At 40.0% G+C, this 21,887-nt stretch overlaps 1 protein-coding gene across 7 annotated transcripts in view; it reads right to left on the bottom strand.

The window, feature by feature from the left end:
• nectin1b (nectin cell adhesion molecule 1b) overlaps positions 1 to 21,887 on the bottom strand; it is a 156,154-nt gene that overhangs the window by 55,509 nt on the left and 78,758 nt on the right. The window lies entirely within an intron of this gene.

The following is a 21,887-nucleotide window of genomic DNA, read 5'->3' on the forward strand; positions in this document are numbered from 1 at the left end:
TATGTTTGTCCCTCATTTTCTTAGCTTCCATCACTTTAACAAAATACTCTGATTATCAGGTTTTGGATCTCTTGATGTTCATATAGAGGATGAAAACAGCTAGAGCACCTTGCTGTTAAACAGAGAGAAAGCTCGACAAAGTTAGTCCTCACTAAAGCTTTTGTGTTTACGTTTTGAAAGGCTCATTTTAAATGTAATGTTTACATAAAGAAAGAGAATCATAGGAGAGGATTCTAAACGCACCATAAATTCAGTGAATGTATTTGTGTATATAATGGACTTAATGAAGCAGACAAAAATGATTTCAACCATCAATCTCTTAAATCTCTTATGGGGAGAGGAAACAGTGAGGAGTGAAGAGTGTAAGCAACAAGGCAATACCATAAACTCCTGCAGAATAATAACAATGACCTTAAAATAATCAAAATGTAGTTGTTTTAGTTAGCGGATTTCATGATTATTGACAGTTTGACTCTTTAAATATGTGTTGGTTTCCTTATTTATTGTCCTTGAACATTTAATGTCAGATAGCTTCGTGCTTTCTCTCAATGTTCACATGCGGCACAAACCAAAACAACTGCAACTAATTTATTAATTAGAACATGCTTTGAGTGAAGTAAACATTGTCATGCTGTCATGTGCATGCTGCCTTACAAATTAAGAAAATAATTTGAAGAGAATTTGATAAAAGAGAGAATTGAGTGATCATTGAATCATTAAAATGCTGATGCAGAAAAAAAAACATAAAACTGAAATTCAACAAATAGCAAAAAGAAAAAAAATAAGAAAGTAGTAACTGAAATAGGATAGAAGTGAGACCCAGGGAGATTTCCTCAGTTTTCCTCCTCAGCTACTCCTTGATTCCACCCTCCAGGTTCCTGCGGGTAGTTTTAGTTAGCTTTTCTTTTACTGGTGACTCTGGAGATAGAAATTATTACCATGTGTTGATGTCAGTAGGCAGAGATGAAGTAAAATTAAGAAAAATATAATAATTAAAACTCCAACTGCACCCCAGCCCCTCTATTTTTTAGAAGATTCATTTAAGATCTTGAGAGCATATGGGACCATCTCATCTTAAAAAGCAGTTTTGTATAGTTTATATACATACAGGTTATATTAAGGAATATTTTATTAAGTAGAGGGTAAGAGTAAAATATTGTCTGCTTGGAAGGTAAGAAACTTGCGTTTTGTTTTTTTTTTTCATTTATATATTCATCCTACATTTGTCCACCTTGGTTTCTTGTCCAATAATAGCTTCACTGTTATTCAGGGGTTAAATTGGGATTTGTAATGTGTGGTCTCAGTGATGACCAAATATACTAAGAACTTCATTAAAGATGAATGAATATACATCATACAGTATTAAAGAATACAATGATGTTGCAGCTAAGAAACAACTAGTGATTGCATTATTTGAGTTTGAGCAAAACCCATCAGCTAGCTTAGCTTAAAGGGTCTTTTAGAAAAGCATTTATTAACAACTGACACATCATTTAGGCAGAATATCAGACCAAAATACATTAACTTATTAAACAAAATGAGGATTGTCTTTCCAACCCACTTCTCTCCCTACTCTATCATCCATCTATTCATGTGATTTGTGTCAATTGACAGACAGATGAAAGGGTCAATCTGCAAGGTGGCATTTGGGGAAACTCACTGACAGTATGAAGGGAAATATAAAAAATTAATGTAGCCCGGGTATATTTTATGGGGCTTTTATTTCCAGTTGGATATATCTGAATAGTTCTGTTGTTCATTTTACTGTGTTGGTAGTAGTGGTAAGGAAGTGGGTTTAGTTGCTTTTACTTTGAAAGGAAGGGAGCGGAAGGAGAGATGGAGGAGCGGAGTGCAGCCACGAGAGAGCAGAGGAGAGGCCCGGACTGGTTTGCACTGTTGCCTCAAAATATCCCTAGTTGGCGGCGTGCTAACTTGGCTAATCGGAGTTAGCCCTAAAGGCGGACTTCGCTGGGCGTCACCTGACCTGCACGGCGTGGGAGGCTACTGACTGCCAAGGCGGGCCGATCAGGTTTTCTGCTTAAAAGGAGTAAGCGTGCAGCTCGGCGACCTAAGGGACAGACCTCTCGGTGTGCAGTGAGTGTATTGTGGACAAAAGATTAAGGTTTCCAGGTAGGAGCACCATCTTGTTTTCTTTTAGGACCGTTGGTTCCCACGCACCCTAGCATCGATCCAGGCCTGCACCGAGGGGACTTGGAAAACTGGGTGGTGTGAGAGAGAGTGTGTGTGTGTGTGTGGGGGGGGGCAATTACGGTAAAGAACTGTGTAACTGTTATTATTGTTATATTTTATCATTGCAAGAGACTTCTTACTTTATTGATTTATTGGGTGTTTACCAGTTCATTCAGTAAACCTGCTTGGTTTAAACAGAAGATCTTGTGACTGGTACTGCTTCGTATCTATAGTTCAGAGTAAGGTAAAAGTTTATCTGTGTGTTATACATGTGTAAATCAGGGGAACTTGCACTGAGGGCAACTAAGTAAGTTTAAGATAATTAGAACTCAGGGCGTACCCGGCTATAGTGGAGTACACAGTCCGGGGCGCTACATAAAACGGAGGCACCGCAGGGATATTTTGTTGTTTCAGTCTGAAGTTCCCAAGCACGTGTATTTTGAGATAAAAGCAGCAACTTTTATATTTTTTGGTCATGGATTGAACATCCATGCACTCTGAGTTGGTCGAGGAGCTTCAGGAATGGAGTCGTGGAGAGACCTTAGATGAGGCTCACACATTGATGGAACACACGCTAGAGAGTGTTAAAGCTTTGGGCCGAGTCCGGGTGAGAGGCCGGAGATACAACAAAGCGCTTGATAGGCTAACTGTCCTGTGTGAAACCAAAGAGGGAATAGATGCCAGAAGAATCCCACCTGAAGTGTATCCTACGGGGGCTGGTGAACCTTGGTCCATCATAGTGACAGCTGAGGCTTCGCCTCGTGAGGATTTGTCCCAGAGTAAATCGAAACGTGGGGCAGAAGCACAGGAGAATGGTAACTCTGCGGAGTCAATAATCCGTGCTGTAGGGGATTTGTTGGCAAAGATGGAGAGACCCTCCAGTGAAGGCAGTAGTTATCGTAGACTCAGAATGTTCTCAGGCACAGTACCAACCAGGCAGAGAAAAACTATCCGACTATCTGAGGCGATTAGAGCAGTCGCTGAGTAGGGTAGTGAATCATGGCGGTATTGAAGCCCACTGTGTCGATAGGGCCAGAGTAGAACAGCTCCTCGGGGGGTGCCGTGTACTCCGACATGATGTTAGTGCAGCTCAAGCTGAGAGACAGGAAAGAAACCCCACCCAGTTTTGTAGAGCTCTTATGTGAGATCAGAGGTGAGAAGGAGTATGAAGCCTCCCGGGCTAAATTGCATCTGGTAGCACACAAACTCCAAGCACAATCAGAACAGGAAAATAGACAGATTGAAATTCAGAATCTGAAAACTGAGATTAGAGAACTGAAGTCTATGGTTTCATCAGTGGTAAACCAGTCATGCCCCGCACCAAGAGAAGTTGCAGAGCCTGTTCAAACAAGCAAGACTGATGGTGTAGACAGTTCAGCAGAGTGAACGGTGAACCGTGCAATGCTTTGTTAGACAGTGGGTCAAGAGTAACCATCCTTTTTGAGAACTGGTATAAGGAGCACTTATCAGGTGTCCCAATTTACCCAGTTTCAGGTCTGGCCATCTGGGGATTGAGTAATTCTAGTTACCCTTATCTCGGCTATGTCGTTGTGGATGTGGAATTTCCTGAGCAAGTTAAAGGAGGTCACGAGACCATTTCGGTCTTAGCTTTGATCTGTCCCGACTCCAGAGGTCTGGACCAGACCTCCATGATCATAGGCACCAATGCCTCCCTTTTCCAGAGATTGGCCACCTTGTGCCAGGACACCGTAGGCGTGAGTAGCGTGCAGACTGTAAGCCAAACAGCTGGAGTTTTAACCCCACCAGCCCCCGTGGAGATCCCTGTAGAGGATGAGGGTGGAGTAGGCTGGGTGAAGTGGGTTGGGCCCAGCTCCCTGTCACTCCCGGCCGGTTAAAGCTGCCATGCTATATGCCGGGTGGAGCTAGAAGAACCACTCAGCAAAGGCATATTAATGGTGGAAGCATCCCCAACCATTCCGTTGCCAGCTAGCGTGCTGCTGCAGCCCATGGTGTTGCCTAGCTCTGCTTTGGAGGTAGACCATTTTGTTGTGGCAGTGCAGAATCAGTCCTCCCGAGATATCGTTCTCCCAGAAGGAACCGTTATGGGTCAGTTGTGTACGGTTGATACTGTAACTGCAACAGTTGTCCAAAAAAGGGGAAAGATCAGAGAGAGCTAGATCACCTTCTCATAAATTTTGGTGACTCATCTTTGCCAAATTAATGGAAAGAGCGGCTCCGACAGAAGTTGTCCAAGAGTGCTAATGTGTTTTCCCTCAGTGAATGGGATGTCAGTCTGGAAAAGGGGGTAGAGCATCACATTCGGATGTCAGACTCCAGACCTTTCCGCGAACGGTCACGGCGTCTTGCACCAGCTGACATTGACGATGTGCGTAGACACATACAAGACCTATTACAAGCCGGCATTATCAAGGAATCTCGCATTGTCATTGCCAGAAAGAAAAATGGCAGTATCAGGATGCGCATTGACTATCAAACACTAAATCGACGTACCATTTCTGATCAGTACACCACTCCCCGCATCGATGATGCACTTGATTGTTTGTCAGGGAGTAAGTGGTTCTCTGTCCTGGACCTTCGCAGTGGCTATTACCAGATACCCATGGCGGAGGAGGACAAAGAAAAGACCGCATTCATTTGTCCGTTGGGTTTCTATCAGTTCGAGAGAATGCCCCAAGGTATCACAGGGGCACCCGCCACTTTCCAGAGATTGATGGAGAAGGCGGTGGGGGACATGAACCTCCTGCAGGTACTAGTGTACCTCGATGACCTGTCTTTGGCAGGTCACTGGAGGAACATGAGGAGCAACTTTTGAAGGTGCTAGACAGACTGGAAGAAGTGGGATTAAAACTCTCATTGGATAAGTGCCAATTCTGTCAGCCGAAGGTGAAGTACGCGGGACAGTACGTGGGACAACTGGAAGTTTTATTTCCAGTTGGATATATCTGAATAGTTCTGTTGTTAATTTTACTGTGTTGGTAGTAGTGGTAAGGAAGTGTGTTTAGGTGCATTTACTTTGAAAGGAGGGGAGCAGAAGGAGAGACGGAGGAGCGGAGTGCAGCCACGAGAGAGCAGAGGAGAGAGAAAAGTGTGCGCGAGATGCGGTTAGCGTCTGCAGAGACTTTCCCCAATGGACAGTGAGGATAAATCATCCCATGCTGATGGCTGAGTAACAGAGCGTGACTGTGAGGTGGTGCGGCCCGGACTGGCTTGCACTGTTGCCTCGAAATATCCCTAGTTGGCGGCGTGCTAACTTGGCTAATCGGAGTTAGCCCTAAGGGCGGATTTCGCTGGGCGTCACCTGACCTGCACGGCATGGGAAGCTACTGACTGCCAAGGCGGGCCGATCAGGTTTTCTGCTTAAAAGGAGTAAGCGTGCAGCTCGGCGACCGAAGGGATGGACCTCTCGGCGTGCAGTGAGTGTATTGTGGACAAAAGACTAAGGTTTCCAGGTAGGAGCACCATTTTGTTTTCTTTTAGGACCGTTGGTTCCCACGCACGATCATCTGTGTTGAGTTGGATACTCGAAGGCTTTAAAATATAAATTCTGGTCTAAAAGACGCTGAAGTCACTGCACATCCACTTATCCTTATGAGGTTCGGGGGGGTGCTGGAGCCTATCCCAGCTGTCTTAGAGTGAGAGGACAGGTCGCCAGTCTGTCGCAGGGCTAACACATAGAGACAAACAACGATTTACACCTATGGGCAATTTAGAGTTACCAATTAAGTTAACTGTCCAATGTCTTTGGACAGTGGGAGGAAGCCGGAGTACCGGGAGAGAACACACGCAAACACGGGGAGAACATGCAAACTCCACACAGGCCTGATGGTGGAATAAAACTCATGACCTTCTTGCTGTGAGGCAACATAGCTAACCACTGTGTCACCATGCAGACTAGTCATTGCACAATATTACAAAAAGAAAAAATCCTCTACATGTTCTTTGTTTTTTCTTTCTTTTTTGCATTCATCATTTCATTCACTGCCAACACCAAGAATATTAATTCCACTCCTTCCTGTATAATTATAATCTTAGAGAAGCTTTAATACATGTGGGTTTGTTATCCAGAAAAAACACTGGTTTTCTAGCACCACCCATTGTGGTTTAGCCCAGCCAATAAGACTCTTTGTGCCTTGTCAGAAATGTTTGTATAGTTAAAGCCCCACTCTGTTGTTAGGGTTAGGGTTGTTCTGTGTACAGCATATATTGCTTTATAAATATTGCTTCAGATTTATTCCTACAGTATCTCTTGCCTGAGAGACCTCTTGTCTTTGATGATTGCCTCTCTCCCTTCCTCTCCCCTCTCCCTGTGCTCCTACATCTGCTTTCATTTTTCTCTGTGTGTATGACAAACAGCGCAGAAATTCCAAACTGTGGTTGTCCTAAGCCTGCAACCCCTCCTCCTGCTTTCTCTTGGCAGGATGGCTCGTGTCTCACATTTAATCATGAATGTTTTGCCAGGCAGCTGGGCCTGAGGGAGATTCGGTGGGGGAACAGTAGAAACCTGATCTGCTGAAGCAGGCAGCGTACAGTTAAACCTCTCCGTAAAGACTCAAAAGCCAGGCCGTAACAGCACCATCATGATAGTTGTACCGTGTTTCTTTGTGCTTTTTATACAGTATTGTCTGATTCGTTTTTGGATCAGATGAAGGTCGTAGAAAAAACAAAAGTTTCGAAAAGCATTGGGAGCACTTTCCATGGCAAATTAATTGAGCAGATGGAAAAATAAAATGTCCTTCTCTCTGCATGCTGTCCCCAAGTTTTGCATTCATGTTTCCATAACGAATTTTGACTCTTGTCTACTGAATGAAAACAAAAACATTGCCAAGGCATATGTGATCTATTAAGCTGACCAAATTGAAAGCTCCACCAGTGGCCAGCCCCACATCACAGTGTCCAACATTCTTATTCACATCCATTCTGTATAATTGCATCCTCAAAGAGAATGCTTTAAGGGAAAAGATAATTGAGTGGCACATGAACCTAATCTTTTCTGCAGAGTCTCTCGAGGGTATCAGGAGTGATGAACTCTTTATCTCATAAGTCTCAAAGGGAAACCTTTCCCTTAATCGCACTCTGGACTCAAGGCAAAGGACATTTTAATGGTCGCCACCAATCTTCCTCTTTTTAGCTGATCAAGTATTTCTCTCTGACTATAGAAGAGTGTTTTCATAGTGCCTAATGTCAACCACAGATGGCAGACATATTTAAAGGTTCAATTTTACCCTTTACTGACATGTGGCCAATGGCAAGAGCAAGTGGAAAATCTAAATTTAGCCCAAGGAGAAGTGTAGTGTAGTTGACATAAGACAACAAGTAGTTTTCTGTGACTGGGAGAACAGAAATCTTGCAGACAAGCAAAGACCCAATAAATGCCCAAACATATTTCTCACCAGCCACTAGCAAAAACAATTCAGCTGTCTGCCTTGTTACTGGTTGCAGTATAGGTCCTAAACGTCACCCTCTCTGCGTTAGCTGATAGAAGGAAATCCAGATTCAAAATGCACCTGAGGAGAAATTGAGGTAAAAAGTATGGGTTCTGTAATAAAGACTGTAGCACAGTCATGTTTGTTCAAGTGTTCATTGTCTTGATAATATTGCTGAGTGTATTCACAGACAGAATAAAGTACTTGCTGCTGAGCATCCTTGGGCATCTCTACAGGATCTGTAGAAATGTGAAAGAACTATACACAAGCAGGGGTAAGACTAGGGAGATGGTTTTAATAGGGTTTGTGTTTTGGCAGCTAATCAATACTGTTGATGAACTGTGTTTAGCTTGTAACAAGTTAGCTTTTTAGGTAGCTAGCTTAAAAACTAGCAATCAGTTGTAATTATTTAGCTATAAAACGATACATACATTCAACACCACAGTGTTCGAGCAACAAAGTGCTCAAATTTGAATCGAACCTTTATACTACCTCCACCCCTCCTCTCAACTGCAAACTCCCAAAGTGCAAGATATCAGTGACTATTTTAGCAATATTTTTGCCTCTGATTATGTACAGGAGAGAGGTTAAATGATGCATCATATATCCAGTGTACACAGTGAAAAAGCAATGTCGATTAACAAAATATTGAGCTTTAATGGGGTTACAAATATAGGACAGTGAGAAACAGGTTCCAAAAGGAAACAAGTGCACTCTATAAATCTTGCAAAAATTCCAAACAACAATTTGCAAAGTTAAACTTGCAAAAAATTGATGTCTAACTGTCCAATCAAATAAATGTCTTTTTCATTTTTGCAGTCAACACTCTACACTTACAACCACCATTATTTTATCATTATTATTGTTATTACACTCAGCTCCTCAAGTCATCCAGGGCACAACAATTCAAATCAAGCCTTGTCCAGTGGAATTAATAGCCACAGTTGGGCTCCACTGTTTGCCTATCATGACTCATAAGACACATCTTACAGACATAGAAGCATAGTAAGCATGTCATTATCTACTCCGACACCACACAGCTGACAAAACTGTTCCACAGGAGACTTCAGAACAAACACTGTGTGGGAGACACATTGGCCTGGGCTGGCAGGGGGTGGAAACACATTATTTTTTAAATTTTCACCCAGGGACAATAGCGAGCCACACTGAAACACACGAGAAAGCCTGAGCAGCAATGAAATTTGAATGTCATCCTAACAAGCACCATTATGCAGACCCACAATAATTAATGGGAAAACCACAAGGCAAATATCTCAAAAAGCATTTTTTTTTAATAAAAAAGAAAACCTGAAAAGGAGTGTGCGGCTGATAAGATATCTGCAAGAAAAAAATGCACAGTGAAGAATCAATGACTTGATATGAGAACGATGATTAATTTGAAGATCATAAAAGCTGACAATGACATATTCTGTGCCGTGCTGCTGGGTGCTGGTGATCGGCATCCCAGAATTTCAAAAATACTGAAAAAGACACTGAAGACATTGTGCATCATTAAATTACTAGACCTGCAAAAAAAGTGTTGCTTTTGGTCAGATGAGAGCAGAGTAGTTTGCACTGCTTCTACTGCCATTGCCATATTAGTTTCTTTGAATAGTTGCAGATTTTGGTGACATACAATTACACGAGTGTCTGAACTGGCATCACCAACTTGTTTGAGTTTGAATGCGAATGCTCAGGAATGATGATGACAATTTTTGGCATGTGATATTTAGGTTTTGTGAGGTTCACTAACCAAGTAATCTGTTCTTTTTTATGTGTGACCCCACAAGAAATGTGCATTGTTCCAAAAGTTCTCAACTGGAGAAATGACGCATGCATTCAGAATTTCAGCCGCATCTTTGTTTTGTCTCTGGTTCCCCTCTATCCACCTCTCTCTAAACAGAGCCTACACTTTGTTTATGCTTTGTCTGGGTAGTTTCAGCCTGATGGACACAGGCATTGACTGACAATGCCAGCAAATTAAGACTTACAAACTCCTTTCCCAGTTACTCTGCAGTCTTTGAAACAAGAAGTAAATGTGTTTACAATAGCTCACCAGAACCAGTCCCATCAATCAGCTGGAACATCAGGCAAAATGTTCAGTTCAGCTCCTGTTTTCTTTCCCCTTGTGTTTTTTTCTTTTGCTCTTGCCAGCTGATATTTTACAAATCTATCAACATTTGGTTGCTGCATGGAAAAGATTGCTCTTTTCTCTGTCATAAAGAAATCCAAAAATGCAATTCTTAGACTGAATAAAGAACTTCACTCAACAATATAATTGTGTTGTTATTTGATGGGATATATTTTCTGGCTCAAAATAACTGGCTAGTGAGTTTTTCATTGTGGTGCTTTGTAACCAAGCTGGCTTTATTTTCAGTCACTGGTTGCTCCTTTTGTTTTGTTGGAATCACTGTACCAGTATGATCTGAGGAGAATAATCATGAGAGTCACTGTCCAATGGGGTCACCTCATCCTGATATATAAACTGGCAGCAAAATCATTATGAAGCACAGCCCCATTGTCTTTCGCCGTGCTTCTCTCACGTCAGATTATAATGTACCCTGCAAACTTTCAATACCTTTGTAGCATCTGCTTTTTGGAGCAAGTCATGAATTCAATAGAGAAAGGTCTCCCTCTAACACAATAGATCACCTGATTGATGGCCATTCCTGAAAGAACTGCCAGAACAAAACAAGACCCTCTACTCCAATTCCCTTAGAGGCGATGAGTTTTGTCGGGTGTCAAAATGAACAAAAAAGCGAGGAGAAGCTGATTCATTCTGACCTGAAAATAGATGAGAGACGAAAACTGCTAAAAAACATAAAGCAGCACAGCCTCGCAAAAAATAAGAGACATCACCTGATGGATGAACGGGCGCTTAATTATGAGGTACATAAAATCATATCAGGCACCTCTACAATGATGTTTCTCGAAAACATTCAGAGAGCTGTCATTGTTCAAATAGGCACACCTGCTCTGATACAGGGCTTCATCATTCAGATAAATGAAAGCATAAGATTACAGATGTTGCATACAAAACTAGTCAGTCTAAAACAATATCCCCGTTGCCTCTGTGCAGCCTCTGTTCCTTCATTGTATTCAGGCTAATGATTAAACTGTATTTAGTTTTAATTTTTGCCGTTTCATAGCCAGATTAATTTTGGCTGTCATTAGTCTCAAAAGATTGCTTTGTGTATTTATTAACATCTATCCATTCATTGTTCACTGAAAAAGTTTGAGAAAAAAATCTGTACTTTTCGTTAGTGCATATTAATATTCACATGCTCTCTCCCTTTCACACATTATATGTTAGATAGATGTATAGACATGAGATATTCTCCCATTCTCAAACACATGTAAGGTGTCATCTATTTGCATTTAAATTGAATTTAAACTCTTAGTGACGGCGTTTTAATATCTAATACATCTGCCACAAAAATCACACTTCTGTTTATTGTCAGTGATGACATTAGGAACCAGAAAAAAAGACTCATAAACCTGTGTCATTTTGCTGGTATGATGCAAAGGTCAGATTTAATGTTTTTTTGTTTTTTAAGTGGAAATGTGTGTAATGGTTTACCATAATAACAGGAATTTTGCCTTTGAATTCACATCTGCAGGTGTGAATTTGCTGTCTTTCATACTTTCATTTGATTTTACCCAATTTCTTTAACATCTATTGTAGAGTAATCCTCTGTAAGCTCTGCAGGCATTTTAAGCCCACCCTACAGCTGTGTTCATATTGCAGCCATTGTTTATCTTGTCAGTATTATTTTTTTATATATAAAAAAACAATCAAACAATCAAATCATTTATATTTCAATTAAAGGATGCCACACAGACTTGAGTAAATACAGCTCACATTTGCTGTCTAAAGCAAATGTGACTGTACTGTATACCACATATAAAAACAGTCCAGTCTTTACTGGATACTAGTCCAGTAAAGACTGGACTAGTATCTCATTGATACTACAATCACAAACATGCTGGAGACATGCATGAGAAGAAATTACTGAAGAATTGTGAAAAAGTGGCAGTCAGAGCTCAGCAGCAGAGTGATAATGTATAGTTAGTCCATAAGTTTCTGGACAGTGAAAGTATTATTGTAGATTTTCATTGGAGCCACAGCGTATCATATTTTAAATCCAACAGTGAAGATTTGATTGAACAACAGACAATGATCTTTAATTCAAGAGCTGTAAAAAAAAAAAGAAAAAAAAAGTCTGGAATGAACTGAATCCACGGGCAAGCTCATCAGCACCAAAAGGCCTGGAAGACCACAGGCCTGAAGTGGATGATTGCAGAATTCTTTTTCTGGTAGAAAAAAAGCCTTTGCAATGTTTTGCCAAGCCAAGAACACTCTCAAGGAGAGAGGATATCATTGTTGAAGAATGCAAAACATTTACAACAAGCTGTACATTCAAGAATATTAGGCCAGGTTAGACTTTGGATATACTGATAATAGTTTGGATAGGTGAAAACAAGATGAACTGGTACCAAAATGATGGAAAGAGATAGAAGGTCTCATATCATCATCAAGCTTGGTGGAAGCTGTCTTTTGGCATGTGCATGCGTGGCTGTCAGTAGAACCAGGTCTCTAGCGTTTATTGATGATGTGACTGCTGATAGAAGTAACATAAGGATGAATTCTGAAGCGTACGATGCTCTACTTTCTGCTCAGATGCTGCAAAACTGACTGGATAGGATAGCGCTTTACAGAGCAAATGGATATGACCAAAAACATACTGCAAAGGCAACTGAAAGATTTCTAAAGGTAAATAAATTGGATATTTTTAATGGCCAAGCTAGTCATGATCTCAAAGCAAAAGAAGACACTTTTTAGTTACTGACGACAAAACTGAAGGTAGAAAGATCCACAAACAAGCAGTAACTGAAGGTGAAGCTCTCAAGAGGTAACGTAGCACTTGGTAACATGGAACCACAGATTTTAACTTTGCAGTCATTGAATGGAAAGGATTTTCATCCAAGTATGAAAAAGTTGAAATTATGCTAATTTGTCCATTTAGTTTTGAGCCTCTAAAAATTGGGGACTGTGCATAGAAGTGACTGTAAACAGCTAATACAATGTTTTAATTAAATCCTTTGAATTAACGATGAAACTCTGAACTTCAAATCAAATTTTGACTGTTTGACTTTAAATCTGCCGTGGTGGGGTACAAAGGCAAAAAAATTAAAAAATCGCGTCATTGTCCAAACACAATATGGACCAAACTTCAATCTACTGCACTGAATGGAAACTGCAATTTCCTCTTGTCTGCCAGCAACAGTGCTGTAGTTGAAATTTGTCCTTCAATATAAAGAAAGAACTAATACGGCCTCTGCTGCACCACAGCAACATGTATGGCAGCAGCATTTACTCAATTCAGCTATTCCACGAGCAACAATAATAAGAGTAATAATAATTACCTTGTGTATTGTGATACAGTATCACTCCCAAGTGCTGAAACTCCATTTAACAACAATACACTAACCTGAAGTCCATTTCCAACATCCCACAGCAGCATGTTTACTACTGAACTGGCAGATACAGTTTTTATGTATCATTATCTGTGAATAGTGTGTACGCCATTGTATACTGTATCATATTTGTTGGTTTTGTGCCTGTGGGGATGAATAAAGTTTATTGAACTCATTATCTCATTGCAGGGAGCTGCCATCTAGGGTTTCTATCACTGCTTTCACGTTCATCCAATACTGTATGTACGCTATATTAGTGAGGTCACTGGTTGAGTAGATCTCCTTTCCTCAGCAATCTAATACGTAACAGGTTTGAAGATATTGTTCACATGGTAAGAAAATACACTTATTTGATTTTTTTTTTCAGTTGGATGAAAATAGGGTTGTTTTTACAATTCTTTCTAAATAAAAGAGTAAAAAACACTATTTCATTTAGAAAAAATTCAAAACTGCGCTTCTTTTCAAGTTTAAATCTACAGAGGTTTGATAAGTGGTAAATATACCCTGCAGGTAGAAATGTGAGTGTTGTTTCTTTGACTCCATAACAATTCAGAGTCTATGAGGTCAGATGAAGAAAAAATAAAACTCTGATGTACATGTGTGCACACAGAAGCTTGGACTCTCAATGCCTTCTTTCAGGCTAAAACTACAACAGCACAAGAGAGTATGTATGAACACTTTTACAGTTTTTTTTTAGATAGCTGTGTTTTGTGTCATGTGCGGACAGTTTCACTAATTTCTTGTCTTTAACTGAGCCATGCTAACTACCTCCTTGCTGTAGGTTCCTGTTTACCATCATTGTTGGGGAGTAACCGAATACATGTACTGGTTCTGTTACAGTTACCGCTTAAATACGTGATAATTAGAATACAGTTACTTTGTTGAAATAAAATTACACGACGTTCTTTTCCTGTTTCATATGTTTGGCTATCCCTTCTCTAATTTTGGTAATTCTATGCATTGCCAGAAATGCAAACAAGACACGAGATAAGAGGCTCTAATGTAAGCGTCCTGTTAATGTTGGTGGCGTCAGTTACACAATGGACCCGGAGCCAGCACAACAGAGCCAGCAGTGCACGGCAGGAATGGCAGAGATGGGTGAAATCTGACTGTGCAATGCAAACTCTGTTTGGCAGCAAGCAAGCTGCTCTCAGCATCAAAGGACTCCACCTCCAACCTAAAGAAACATCTGGAAGTAAGTTATTTTTTAAAAACTAATGTTAGCTTGTTTTAGTTGTGGTAGCTACCTGGGTTATGTGCCCCTTTTGTATCCTAAGTGTAGTGTTGCTGTGTGATTTATTACTATTAATGAAGGCTGCATTGCAACCTGCTAGCTGCAAATAATAATGTGTAGTTCTGAAAGCAGACAGAAAGAAACATTGTACTGATACTGAAGTTTTCTATACGAGATCGATGCAAAAAGTTTAACCATCTAGTTGGTATTGGTATGGCAAATAGACTTAAGTAATAGTAATAAATCACACAGCAATAGTACATTCATGTGGTTGTAAAAAGCACGATAATATATCAAGTAATCCAAAGTATTCAAAATATGTTTCTCACAGTGAGTAACTCAACGGAATACGTTACAAAATACATTTTGGGGCATGTATTCTGTAATCTGTAGTGGAATACATTTTAAAAGTAACCTTCCCAACACTGTTCACCATATAGACAAGACAGTGGTAACAACTATCTCCTGTATCATGTTTAGATTAACCTTAGTTGCTAGAGGATATTTGAACTAGAGGTTTTTGATTGTTTTTCCTATAAAATAATTCTGCTTAGATTTCTAAGAACAGATAAACGTCTATTTGCACACAGTCTTGGGGTGGCTACCCCTGAGCTGACATATGAAAAGAAAAGAAAATCAAAGCCACAAAGGCTGTTTCAATATACTTCTCACACACTGCAGCCAGCTGATAGATGTGTTCTGTTGGGGCTGTACTTCAGATTATTTTTTTCCACTGTCAACGGCACATGTAGTGCTCCACTTTGTGACCGCAGGGTCGCTCACAAGAAAACATCTTTCAGCTCTGTCACTGAAATGTAAGAAAATACACAGCCATATGCTGTGTACGCTCAGACCCCTTTTTAAATAGGTGAAAGACAAAACCACTTTTTATTTACAGTAAGGGTGCACTCAACACTTTCTTGCTTTCCAAAAAAATGTTTTTTTATTCTAGAAAAGGGTTTTAAAAAAGTCCAGACAAATAAATTAGATGTGACATGGTTGGCATTAAAGTGAAGAAAACTGATCCCCCTTGAATGTTTTAGACTTTGTGCTGGTGCTGTTTAATTTGAGGTTTAAAGTGGAGCTTTGTTTTCTTGTGCATTTTCCTGTCAAAGAGACACATAATACCAAGGTACTCGTGACAATCAGCCATGCATCCACTTGTTGTTGCTGAATACCTTATCTTCAAACAGGAAGCTTTTATCGCATAAGCCTATTCATTAGAAGAAGGAAGACCTGTTAAACCAACACTACTGTATCACATTTCCCTTTAACAAGATGCCTCATGGCAGGAAGTCCTTCTGTCAATACCTGCACATGCAGAGTGAGTCATCCATTGCTTTTTTTCCTGCTTTCAGAGACAGATTTAAGGGCCTCAGGATGGATGTGTCAGAGACAGCATGAAGCCTTCTCAAGCATTAGTGTACCAAGAAATTACTGTATGTAATAATCCAAGCAGCTGAATTTTATTTGTATCAAATCACAGATGAAAGCAATAAAAGTGGGGGGAAGAAAGAAATATATTTCTTAGTAAGTGATAGATAAACGAATCAAAGTGTTAAATTGGCTGACTTTATGGGAACAAGTTCAGATCGTAAGCATTTCGATTGTCTAAAAATGTTCACTTTGGCAAAGTGCAAGAGCAATAAAAGTGATTTGATGACTGAGTACACAGAGGGCGGCTAATGCAAAGCAAACACCGCAATATGCACATTCCAAGTAATGAATAAAGATCAACAAGTAGTCAAATTAATCAGAAATGTCTTTGAAGGCCACAGCTTCTCCCAGCTTCGAAGCAAAACAAAATGACAAAGCTCTTTAGAAAAAAGGCCCAAGTGATTATCAGCTTGCATGCCTTCATCAAATTCAGGGAGAGACAGATATAAATAAACATGTCATCAGTCATTGTGTGAATAAATTATGGTAATACATTTCTAACTTTGATTAGCAAATTAAAGCTCAAAAAATAAGTTAAAATCTCAGGGCTCATCAATCAGAAATCGTAAGGAAAACATAAATTTATAAGTGCAGCATATGCCTGGTGATTATTAATGTTGCTGAAAATAATTTGTTCCCTTAATCAAACTGCGTTCTTATAGCCTACAGTAGCAAAACTCAGTGCAACACGAATGATGAAGCTTGTGGGAGACTGTACACAAGGTTAAAAAAAACGTACATATTTCAAACAGTTAGTTGTACTTCTGACATCTTCTCCACCTTTCTGATGAAACATAATGTTACATTTTAGGTGGGATGATGATCGGTATGACGATTTAAGCAGAAATCAAGCTTTTAGCTCGCCTTTTTGTATTTAGATCCAGCCCTTCTCAGGAAATAAAATACCATTGACAAACTGACAAAAGAAAGAAGTTTCAGCTTTAGTAATGTGGACTCAGTGACTGACCTCAGGTTTGGGTATTGAAACGTGCTGCTGAAGAAAGCCAATTCTCCCGAGGCAACTAACTGGTTGTGACTCGTCATGGCAACCGGCCACTAAACATCAGAGCAATTTGTCGTGACTGGCTCTGCTTTAGGATCAGTTCGTTTGTTTGCATTTTTGCATGGATCAGCTTCTTGCAGATGAAGTTGCAAATAGCACTGTAATCTAATCAATGGCTGGCTCCACATGGGTATTTGTGGCAGATTAGGGGACTTATTTTTGTTAGCAGTAATTTAGAGGCTTCAAAGATCACAGTTTAGGGGTCAGGGCCCACAAATCCACAGCTACAGATTCATGAAGACGCATGTAGAACTCTGGACTCCATTAAATATTCTCTGATGACCTCTGGTGCCTAAAGATAATTGAGTGGTTAAGTCAGTCTGTGCTGCAGCTACCTGCTTATGTCCCTGCTGACATGCAATCAGGTCCCACAGCTTCTTTTTCTCCACTGCCTTCACATCTTACTGTGCCTGTCTCTTTTTAGCAGTAAAAAGGAGAAAAAAAAATCTATTCTAAAAACTGCTGCTCTTTTAACAACTAATCACATCTACATTTTAATTGGCACACTCCACATTTTGTGGAACTTTAAGGTGCAGCAGGAACATTGTCACCCAGAGGTAAGAATTTGAGTTTTGCAAACATCAAAAGTGAGATATTGTGTGAAGTGCACACAGAATTGCGCGCTGCCGTACAATAAAGAACACCAAAAGTAAAAGTAAGAAAACTGAAGCGAGACATCAAGCACTGATGGCTTCAGTTTTTTCCATTTTCTGCTGTTAATTATGTTCTTTAGTTATGATTAATTTTCTTCCTTGTTGTTGGAGAATGTTTCTCCCCAAACACCGAGTTCAATTTGGACATCGGTCAATTTTGTACCAACTTCATGCCGGGGGCACAGTTCCGTGATTTGTGCTGACGAAGCTGGCGCATTTAGACACAAAAGTCCTAACTTGTGCAGTTTTGTGGTTTAAATCTGTATACTAACCTCAAGATTTGTTTTTTCACAACAGGAGAACAGTCTCAGAGCTCAAACACTGGACAGTGCAGCCTTGGCTTGATAGCTCTGCTGATGAGGATTGTTTCTGACAAAGGGTCATTGGCTCTGCATGACGACAGACATGGCTGTATGTGCTGATGGCCTGCCTCCTCTGGCACAGTTAGTCTAAATGTAGACTGGCACTGACACTAATGTACACTGATAAAGCTGTGAGAGTCAATAGTCAGGGAAGAGAGGGTGGGGGTGAGAGACACTGGGTTCTTAATTTACCCCATTTGTCCCATTTGTCAGATGCTGAAACTCTGTGGTAACCGGGTTGATGAATCATTCCGAATGTTGACTATAGAGCTCTCCCTACAGTCAGTGGGTTCAGTGATTTTTAACAGGTGAAGGTTCATTTCATGGCATGCCTAATGTCTGGGAGACAGAGAAATTTTAATTTCAACTGACATAATGATGCTGAGAGAAATTTGACTCATCCTGTGATTCGTTTTCTTTCCCAGCAAGAGCAGCAGATTCATGCTCGATGATCACCAAGGACACTGGCTAAGAGCTGGATTTAACAGGAGGATAATTTTCATAGATACATGTCAAAGCCGAATGTGGCAAGACCTGTCAGCTCTGCTGCTGAAGAGAAAGTGCTGGTATTGGAAAAATAATACGGTGCCCTAGTTTTCAGCAGCATGGGGATATGTATGATTTCTTGATGTTAGCTATAAAAATTAGAGTTTTTAACTAATAATAATAATGACAAATGTACCCTTTATTACCCAAGTATCACACAGCACGCCTGGAGATATTTTGTAATTTTGGCTGTAAAATTACAAAATAATTTTCATCTTTATGAAACCATTTGAATTTTCTCTTTAGCCCAAAATGGTTACGGTAAGTGGAAGTGTATGATGATAAAATTATACCATCATTTTTTGATACCCGTTTAAATTTTACATGGTAGAATCTAACAGAGCTAATTTTTCTTGTGAATGCTTTGTGCTACTGTGATACGCCAGGATCCTCATAAAGCTCATCGTCTCTTCTTTCCAAAACCATTAGAATTTTGTCTCTTTAGCATTAGTCATTTAAATAGTGCTAGTAAAATGAGCCTGCCACTGGGCTAGTGGGAAAAAAAGAGGAGGGGGGTAAGGTATATCAAGCTACATTGATTTTTAATATTAATAATTGCAAATAGTGCATTTAATCAGAAATCCATCTGTGTAATGAAATAATCTGCTTGGTAAATGATGTAGAATTTTATCCAAAAACATAATTAAGAAAAAATTAAAAAGTAAAAAAAACAAAAATGTTTTTTGTGTTTGTTTGTTTTCATACAAAATTAAGACCAGATATCATCCTTTGTTGGCATCACTGATGAAGGAACGTTCTGGACTTCTACTTCAGTATGACTGGGGATGATTGTGCCTATATTCAATCTAGCTCTCTGTTTCTGCTGCCACGCCCCATCTTTTAAGGAGGATGCTAGTTGTTTATTCAGCTTCTCCAGGGATTTATATTTAAACTTTTCTTAGTAAATTTAAGCTCTTGACAAGACTTGCACGCAAAAAATAAAAAATAAAAATACTGATCAGTCCAACTTCAAAAGCACAGGAAATAGGACATATTTTCGCACTAAATCAAGAATTAGTGGTCATGCGCACAAACTTTAATTTGTTATTGTGTCTAAAGTCACTCAGGCTGAGTGCAGAAAAAAGCACTGGTCAACAAAGGGATGAAGGGTATGCACACAAACTTCCTCTCTGGCTCTCCTAAACCCACACACAGACACTCACACACGCCACTTCTATGACACTGGGTAAATGGTCACAGGGACAAAGTATTCCCAGCAGGACTTTGTAGATGAGGGTTGTCAGCACTTTTCTCACCAGAGGGTTTAGGCCTTTCGTTCTGCTCTGGGATGGCTGAGTTTAATTGGAGAACGCTAATGCGCAGCTGGATAGCAGAGCTGCTCACGCCATGACTGGCTCTGAAAATGGGAGGGTGTCAAAGCAGGGCTGGTGTGTGTGTCTGTGTGTGTCTCCAGTAGCTAGTGCAGACATCCCTCAAGGTGCCAACAAATGTATTCATAGGATCCAAGCAGTTTGTTATGAGCCATCTCATTTACAAAATAATAGGCAATAATAATTTCAGCAGACTGATCCTGGGTTAATCCAAATAATTGCCAATTCATTATCATTTCACATTTTCTGGAAATAGAATTTACTTGTTCTGTCCATCAGTGGGGTGTAAACTGCATGCTTAATTGATCAGATTATACGTGAAATATGTTCTATCAAACAAAAACAAAACTTTGCAAACAATATCAGAAAACATTCAGCACAATGGAAACGACATTTGACAGTGCAGTAACAATTCCACTGTATGATTGCAAAACTCTTGACCTCTGAGAGAGACCGCAAACAAATAAAAGAAATAAATAATGGCGTGTTATTCATTGAAATACAACATAAATGCTTCATTTGGGAACACATCATTTTTGGTTGTTATTCCTTTCTATTTATAGATGATCAATCATGTCTTGCATGCTTTACTTTTGTGATTTGTGACTTATTTCACTGTTTTGATGTGGTCGAATCAGAAAGCTCCACGGGAAAAGCCCAACGCATCGACCAGCTCTTTAGCACAAAACTGATGAAATATGAATGTGTGCTGTTCATTTCTCATGGATATTTTTCTATTATTTTGAATAACACACTCAAACATTTGCTAAATGCTTTTTGATGAAAACTCAACCTTTATTGTGGAACCATTTCTGGTGGAATCTATTATTTTCATAGTTTCACTTTTGTAGAAATCGTCTGTGAAAACAGTGAATGTTTGGTTACACTAAATACAAGATGAGGTGGCTTTGTTGAAATGTAGAGCTGCCTGTGGTTTTGAAGTCAGTAATTTGTGTCAGGTTACAGAGGGCAATATGTGCTGGCGGTTATGATTCCCACTGGATTATAATCCGAGGAGCTTTGTTTTAGCAGCCTTTGATTCATTTTTCAGGACTGAAAGGTATAAAGCTGCTTGCACTCTTATTTTAAGTTTCCAGGGATGGTGCATCCCAGTGGAGAACCTGGAGCTAAAACACCAATGGGACCTGAGCTAAGTCCCAGCAGCGGTGCCTCTGGCTGAGGAGGAGGTGGGGGAAGAATGATGTCATTGTTCCTGAACGAGTCCAGCGGCTGGTCAGTCCAGCTTGTGAGCTGCAATGGATTTATGTTCTCCAGTGGAAATGCTTCGCTCTGAGTTGACAGGATACAGTTCAAGACTTCATTTGCATTAAAGGAGGCACGAGGTAGTGTACACATTTCACAAGAAACTAGAGGTTCGCAAGGACAGTGATGCACACCGTGAAACAGAAAAAAAGCCAAAAGATAACATAACAACAAACAATGGAAGGATCAACGAAGACGAATCACTTCACTGCTTATTTTGAGCAGCAGCCTCACTCCATGTTTATATATTCATAAACATTTTTTTCTTTTTGTAAACACAAACAGAGGCATTGAGAAAGACCTAAATGGATGGCAAACACCATATCAGCTCCAAACATGACAGGAAAACTGAGCCAGGTGTCAGTGTTAGTGTTTTAGAAACAATAGTCATTTACAATAGTGCTTGTTTTAGTGGGATCATACAGTCAGCTGCAGCAGTGCAGCACAAAACAGCTCATTGTTAAGAGCGGATCTGGGGAATGGAAAGAACGGCGTGAGATTTGAATGTGCCTTTCTCATAGTTCATTTTCCCAGTTTGGTCATGGCAGGTTTATGTCTCCAAATTTTGTGCCTTCGCATTGGATAGAGCTCCAAGGGAAACATATGTCAACTTTGGTCGCACCACTTGTTGCCTGAGAGATGAAATCTGAGGAGACATAAACAGGGAACTGAGAGTCAAAATGCAGAAATGAAGTACGGGATGACGCAAGTCATCTTAGGACACATTTGCTCATATGACCAATGAAAATACCACAAGGGATAGATACCAGCGGTATCTGCTGATGTTTCTCATGGAGCTGTAGTTGTTTTTGGCATGAAAATCAATCTGACATTTTGTTATAAATAACTGGTTAAAAGCTGAAAATAGTGTATCATATGATGACAGTAATGGGCCTGCCAAAAATGCTGCCAAAAATACACTCAA

This window comes from Astatotilapia calliptera, chromosome 14 (assembly GCF_900246225.1).
Source record: "Astatotilapia calliptera chromosome 14, fAstCal1.2, whole genome shotgun sequence".
NCBI classification, from domain to species: domain Eukaryota; kingdom Metazoa; phylum Chordata; class Actinopteri; order Cichliformes; family Cichlidae; genus Astatotilapia; species Astatotilapia calliptera.